Source organism: Pelobates fuscus, chromosome 8 (assembly GCF_036172605.1).
Source record: "Pelobates fuscus isolate aPelFus1 chromosome 8, aPelFus1.pri, whole genome shotgun sequence".
NCBI classification, from domain to species: Eukaryota; Metazoa; Chordata; class Amphibia; order Anura; family Pelobatidae; genus Pelobates; species Pelobates fuscus.
Genome location: NC_086324.1, coordinates 50,086,791 through 50,094,038, shown reverse-complemented (window position 1 = coordinate 50,094,038; position 7,248 = coordinate 50,086,791). Strand labels below are relative to the sequence as shown.

General features: G+C 38.9%; 1 long non-coding RNA gene across 1 annotated transcript; it reads left to right on the top strand.

Annotated features, from left to right (window-relative positions):
- LOC134570730 (uncharacterized) lies at positions 1-2,926 on the top strand. The gene is made up of 2 exons (XR_010085163.1): positions 1-916; positions 982-2,926. It is a non-coding gene; the product is annotated as an uncharacterized LOC134570730 (long non-coding RNA).
- Positions 2,927-7,248: the final 4,322 nt, after the last annotated feature.

The following is a 7,248-nucleotide window of genomic DNA, read 5'->3' as shown; positions in this document are numbered from 1 at the left end:
AATATTCATTTCTTGAAGAAAATATTTAATGAGATATCAAAACAGACATTGTTGCACTGTTCCAAAACTAAAACTGCTGACGTAGAACAAGTAATGTGCTTGCCATGGCTTATTAAAACAAAACAATAAGTATACTGGGTCAGACAGGGCATAATCAAGAAAAGGCAATATCTTTCTGGCTTTAGAATCAAATCATAAAAGTAATGGATAACTCATGGTTAGAAATGATCAGGGGTGATAGTTCACACAGATTATAAAATAATTGGCATTCTCTCAAGGAACTGTAAGATCCGTTCATTCCAAAAAAAAAAAAAAAAAAGATTTTATTTAAACATCCAGAAATAAAGCAATACTATGTTGGTCTTGAAATAGCCCCGATCAAGATCTAGTTTTTTCCCATTTGTATTAAAAAATATTAACGGAACATTCCAATACCTTTACTTATAATACTCGACTGTTTAGAATTTGTGCTCCACTCCCCGAAGCACTAAGAAAGCTGTTACGTATCTGTAATTAAAGAGGGTGTGAAGAGGGTCCCTCGCCTTGACTCTTTTCCATCCAATGAAGATCTTCACTAGTGATGATCTTCTGGTCAATCCAGTGCTTCCTACAGAGAAACATAAGGAGGCAGGGTGCATGCACGTCATTTGCCAAACTGGACTGACAGTGCTTTTCGTATAGAAGCCTTGAAACCAATGTATCTTTATGAGAAACCATCAATTCTGTCTTGAGAATGTGCTAAAGGGGACTGAGACAGGGAACCCTCCAGGCTGGTTGGTTAACAGTTGGGAGGTTTTATACCAACAAGGATGAGAAAAGTGATGATTGCTCTTGTAATTTACACTTTTATAAACCTGCAGGAACACTCTACCATCCTGTAAACCATATACACAAGTTGATGTGCTTAAGGTATTTGGTGTGTCCATTTAAGGGATTTGGTGTGTCTTCCTGGCAAATCACCATTTGGGGACATGCTCCCAGTCTGTAGGTGCACAGGGGCATCATATTCCGGCTATCGGCATCAGCAAACGGCGTGTGGCGAGAGAGAGACAGACGCCGTTCCCACATGTTCCTGCAGGACTCGAGCCCTGGGAGGGCAAATTGGTACTGGAAACCAGGAGGTAGACTGGTCCTGATTGTCAAATCCAATACAGGCAGAAGTGAAGGCGAAGTTAAGTCAACAATGAAGAATGAGGCAGGTAGACTTGGTTTATACTTTGTAAGATCGTCCTGCGATCAGATGTCTGGAGATCCAGACAGCGGAATGTCAGCAAGAGGGAGGGCTCAGAAATGAAGGAAAGGTTTAAGAGAAGCAGGAAAAGGAACAGTACTTTGGGATACAGGCACAGACACTAAAGAATAATAAAGCAATAGATGGAGTGTAATCAGGGGTTTTATAGGCTGGGCCAGGTCAATGGCACAATGGACAGACTGGATGCTCGGGTAAAACTTTGTTGCTTGCATGCAGTTCCTGAAACTGGATTGGTGCTGGTGTCTCTATGCAGTTGCTCAGCTCCATTCAGTGTGACTAGTGTCTGCATGACCTAATACCACAGGGGAACTGGAGAACAGGTAAAGGGGATGACAGGCAGCCATGACAAATATGATTACACAGATAGACTTTTCAGGGCAGTCAGTACAGAATGTTTCTACCCTACAGGCATGCTATCAAAAATAGGGTACCTTGAATAAGCCAGGTACTCGGTTAACCACTTTGTGCACTGTGCCATGATATATTAAATAAAACTTTGAAATGACTGAAAATCATATATACAAACTGCAATAAATAGTTACAACTAAATGTCACAGGTAAATGTTGCCGGCATATCCCATTATGGTTATAACCAAACAATTTAAGCATATCTCATTTTAAAACTGACCAACATTGCGGATTAAAGATAACGGAAGCCACAAATTCTAAAACTGACAAACTGCAAAAATGAACATACAGACACCATGCAAGGTTCAGAGAGGTCAATGTGCAATTTAAAATGTAAATAAACATACCTATAACAGAAATTCCAGAACAGTATAGAGCATCCTTCTATAGGCTAGATGACAAAACAAACAAGAAAACAAAACAAAATAAAACTTGCACTAAAAATCATAAAACAGAAACAACCAGTGGTTTTCTGGTAGAGACAGTGAAGGTATGGTGCAAAGACCTGTAAATCTATACCCTCTAACAGGAAATAACATAATAAATGTAAGCCAATAAACAATATAAATTTCACAAAAACTGTCGTTCCCCCACTGCTGACACCCAAATGGAAACAAACATTGTATAAATGAACCGAAAACTATTAACCGTAGTAGCAGAGGCTATTTGACTATTTATAGCTATTATTGCTACACACTATTAATGAATTTCCCAATGCTTAAGAATGTTTATTTTGGCACACAGTGGTGTAGACTGAATCAGACCATTTGTCCTAACACTTGGTAGATGGTAGGACATTGAACCTAGAAAGTATAACGTGAAAAATGTGAACCCATTTTATTTTTTGGTGTTTAGTAAATGAAATACTAATCTGTTAGATGATGTTGATTTGAGAATAACATTAAGCATTTTGTATCTCACATATCTGAGTTAATGGTCTTTTAATGCATGTACATAGCCCTATGCTTTTCTATTTCCAAATAATGTATGTTTATACATTCAAAGATTTAGCCAGGATTTAAACCTGCCTTAACGGTTTTAACCCATGTATTCTTTACAACATATTTGCTGTGTGATAGTGGAAATGTCTCGTTTTGCTGAGATTCTAGATATAACACGAGACCTTGTTAGCTCTGGACTTTCTCAGCTATAGAAGTCTGCACTTTATCACATTGGTTTTGCAATGTATTTTTGTGTCTTTATTGACTAACTTTGTGTAAAACCCAGCCAAGTATGTGGAATAAAAGAGTTACACGTATTGAATAATTTGTCAGCTTGACTTTTATTCCAGACAGTTATTTTTTACATATAAATCTTTGTTTTATCTGCACGATCTTCTAAAAAGAAATGCCTACTCTAATTTCTTCACATCTCTTCACACTTTTATTGTCCTGGATTATTTAAACCGGCTAAAACTCATCCATGTGATGGGGGTTATTTACTAAACAGTAAGCTGTGGTGTGAGAATTAGTGATTTAGAACAATCCTTTTGACAAGGAGATGTTAAAGGATCTTAACATGTATAGCTTGGAGGAAAGACGAGACAGGGGGGATATGATAGAAACATTTAAATACATAAAGGGAATCAACACAGTAAACGAGGAGACTACATTTAAAAGAAGAAAAACTACCACAAGAGGACATCGTCTTAAATTAGAGGGGCAAAGGTTTAAAAATAATATCCGGAAGTTTTACTTTACTGAGAGGGTAGTGGATGCATGGAATAGCCTTCCAGCTGAAGTGGTAGAGGTTAACACAGTAAAGGAGTTTAAGCATGCGTGGGATAGGCATAAGGCTATCCTAGATAAAAGATAAGGCCAGGGACTAATGAAAGTATTTAGCAAATTGGGCAGACTAGATCGGCCGAATGGTTCTTATCTGCCGTCACATTCTATGTTTCTATGTTTCTTTGGAATAAAATCTGGAGGTCTAAAGACTAGTTTCTAATGACAGCAAACAATAACATTTGCTAAGTATGCAGCACTATAAAATCTTACTGTCTTTAACGGTTGGGATTACCCACACTTTTTTTTAAAGCTTATGAAAGACGCATTGATAATATGAAAAATGATATGTCACCAGAAGGATTCAATGGGGGCTATATCCAATTATCTAGTCACACTCAATGAGAGAGCAAACCTGGACAGTACATCACTCTGCTATCTGGCTGGGGAGGTATAAATATTTCCCCCAACTGAAATGTACTGAAGATCTGCCCTGCAGGGGGCCCCTTACTTGACATTATTGATATTTCCCTTTGCACTCATGTGATGGGAAGATGTAATATCATATTACTGCTCCCCAGTACTCCAGATGCTGAATGAGAGTTTAAGTTGTACTGCCAATGTTTTCAGGCCTACTTCCCTGGAACCCAGGGACACCACTTTCTTGCTGCCAAACATCAGGCAAAAATAATGCTGACTAAAATAATATGCATTGCACACTATGTAATTCAACATGCATGTATGGCAGTGTGTCTGTTAGTGTGTAATTGTATGGGTATGTCTGTCAGTGTATTTGTGTAATTGTGTTTGTGAGTCTGTCAGCATGTTACTAAAGATGTGTTTGCAGAACCAGATGTAAATTGTCCAGGGTCCCAGGATTAAGATTGTCCACTGGCTGTAATGCTCTGGGAAGTGCCAATGGAGTGGACCAAAAGGCAGCTTTTAAAATGATCTGCACCCAGTAAATGTGCAGACAACATGGCTCCCTCCAGGTAGTGAGTGGGAACAGGACTGTGGAGGGCCCTCCCACAGCCAGTGGTAGACCTAATGGAGCCCTGTCTGATGAGAGACCTAGTGTCCTGTTCCTGGGAATGTCTTTTTATGTGTGTTTCTTGGAATATATATGTATCTGTTGAGTTTGTGTGTGTGTGTGTGTGTGTGTGTGTGTGCATGTATGTGTGTGTGTATGTCTGTGTGTATCTGGGAGTGTATGTCAGAGTGATCACACTGATCAGACTCCATCTCTTCACACTCTGTGAGGATGCTGCAAGGTGAAGAGATTTTCCCAAATCTGTCAGGCATGCCCAATACGCATTGTCAGCATTCCTAGGGATAGTCCACTGATTGGTTAGACCAGTGTCCCTCCTTGGGGCGGGTTTGGAATGTATAATAAGAAGAAGTAGGCAAATGTGAAATTAAACTAAAATTAAAATGTACCTGCTTTTGTTCAGCCTGCAGAGTGAGGCAGAGAGTTGACTCAACGTGATGCAACTTTAAACAAGTTGGTAACCAGTAGATCCTAAATTGCACTTTTGTGGATAATCCCCAAAATATAACTTTTCATCACAACAAGCCCAATCGGAAAAAAATATATAAATTAATTTTGGTGATATCTTCCATATAACACTGAAAACCTCAACACATTTCATATTATAATTAACACTAGCTATATATTCCTTAGCTTTAACTGCAATTATTACTGTCTGCAAAATATGCCATCTGATTGTCGAATTCTATGCTGTTACATTTATTCCACTATACCTATAATAAGCAAATAATTACTTATAAAATAGTCCTTGCATTAACAACCTGGATTGCACATTCCATTTAAAAAGCACTGAGCTTTAATAATAATTGCTGGAGAATAGTACCATTTATTTTGGTAAAATTGCACAGTTGTACTTTTATAAGTTTAAGTTAGTACATCATTTATCAGTGAGGGGCTTAAAAATTCTAATCCTTGCATTCAGATGGTAAATCAGGAATAACCTAGTTGCCCTCATGTCATGTGTATGTCTGTTTTTCGTCAAAGCAGGCCATGTGCTCACAACCAATTTAGGCAGTGAATAAACCATTCTTTGCTGGGAAGCTTTTACGCCAAAAGATTCATGTCCCTTTAACATAACATGGATGTGTTTAACCTGAAGAGAGAAAATACTGAGCCCTCCATAAATTAAAAATATATATGTACGGTACATAAATATATTTATAAAAAAGCAATACAAAGAAAAAAAAAAGACAAGAAGTCCTAAAGCTATTAAAATATGTACCTAGGGATGCTTACAATTACAATACTCCTGTATAATCCGTATCCCACCTAATGAGGGCGCTGAACACTACAAACAAGTGTATAAACGTAGTATTGAAAATATCAAAGATTGGAAAAATGGAAGATATAAGAAGAGATGACGGCGGAGGGAAGATCACAGCGTCTACAGCTCCTGAGGAAGTCCCGAATAACGCGGGACGAAACGCGTTGAGCCAGAGCCATCAAGTTCGAAAGTTCAGCAGTCCAGAGACCGCTATCTCACCACCACGGTTTCATTGTATTGTGAGCTGCAAGTATATCTCAGCCCTAGGAATCGCCACCAAGGGCTGTATGCAACATTCATTCACTTGTGAGCTGAGTGGTTGGTGTCGGGCTTTGTTCCCTGGTCTTAGAATTGTACTGCTTTACATTACTTTTTGGCATATTGTTTTATATATTTACATATTTTTATCTACTGCAAAGTGTGCAGAATAAATCTTTGATATTTTCAATACTACGTTTATACACTTGTTTGTAATGTTCAGCTCCCTCATTAGGTGGGTCTGTACCCACCTATTTCTTTCTTATTTGGTCTTATAGGCTATTTGGGGTGTGCCTATTAAGTGGCAGCTTTTCACCTATAGTGTGCATCTATAGTACCTCTTATCTGGATCTATTTTTACTTGTACTGTAATCCGTATCCACCAAATTCTGAGTTAATTAATCAGTTCTGAAATTTAACGCTCTTATGCAGAGCAATTAACAAAATCGGGATATGTTATCAGACATAGTAGTATCTGAAGCATAATGTATCTGTAGAATAAAATGAATTTATGAATAACATACTCACAATGCAAAACACATAAATATATCGTGTTTCTAAATAAATTAAAAAACAACTGAGATTACAACACATGTGTAGAGAAACTTAATATGTGTAGAGAAATTTAAATTTTAGTTTGCCTTTAGGAAATGCCTCCATTAACTTTCAGGATTAAGGATTACTCATTGACCCGGGAAATAGCCAGGATTGCATTTTTGTTGCCAACTCCATCAGTCTCTCTAGTCCTCTCTCAGCCTGTGTTGCTGTAATCTAGCACCATCCTGGCTCTCCTTTATTCTTCCTCGATCACTTTTATATTTAGCTTCCTTATATCCTCTACTCTGACAATCCTTCCCTCTGTCACAACGTCATCCCCCAGCTTACAGGAATGGTGAATCCCTCAAACAGAGGTCCTAGATAACCATATTACCTGGCCTTAGAGTGGTGGGGCTTAACGTTAAAGGACCACTATAGTGCCAAGAAAACATACTCATTCCCCCACCCTCATGGACCCCCTCCCGCCGGGCTGGATGGAGAGGAAGGGGCTAAACATACCTCTTTTTCCAGCGCCGGGAGGCTAACTCTCCTCCTGCTCTCCTCCTCCTCTCCGCCTCCTCGTCTGAATGCGCATTCGCACTCTCACACAAACTGCACCCTTACACACACACACACACACAGCACCCTTACCCACACACAGCACTCTTACACACACACACAAACGCACACACACACTAACAGCACCCTCACACACACACAGCACCCTTACAAAAACACACACAGAACCCTCACACAC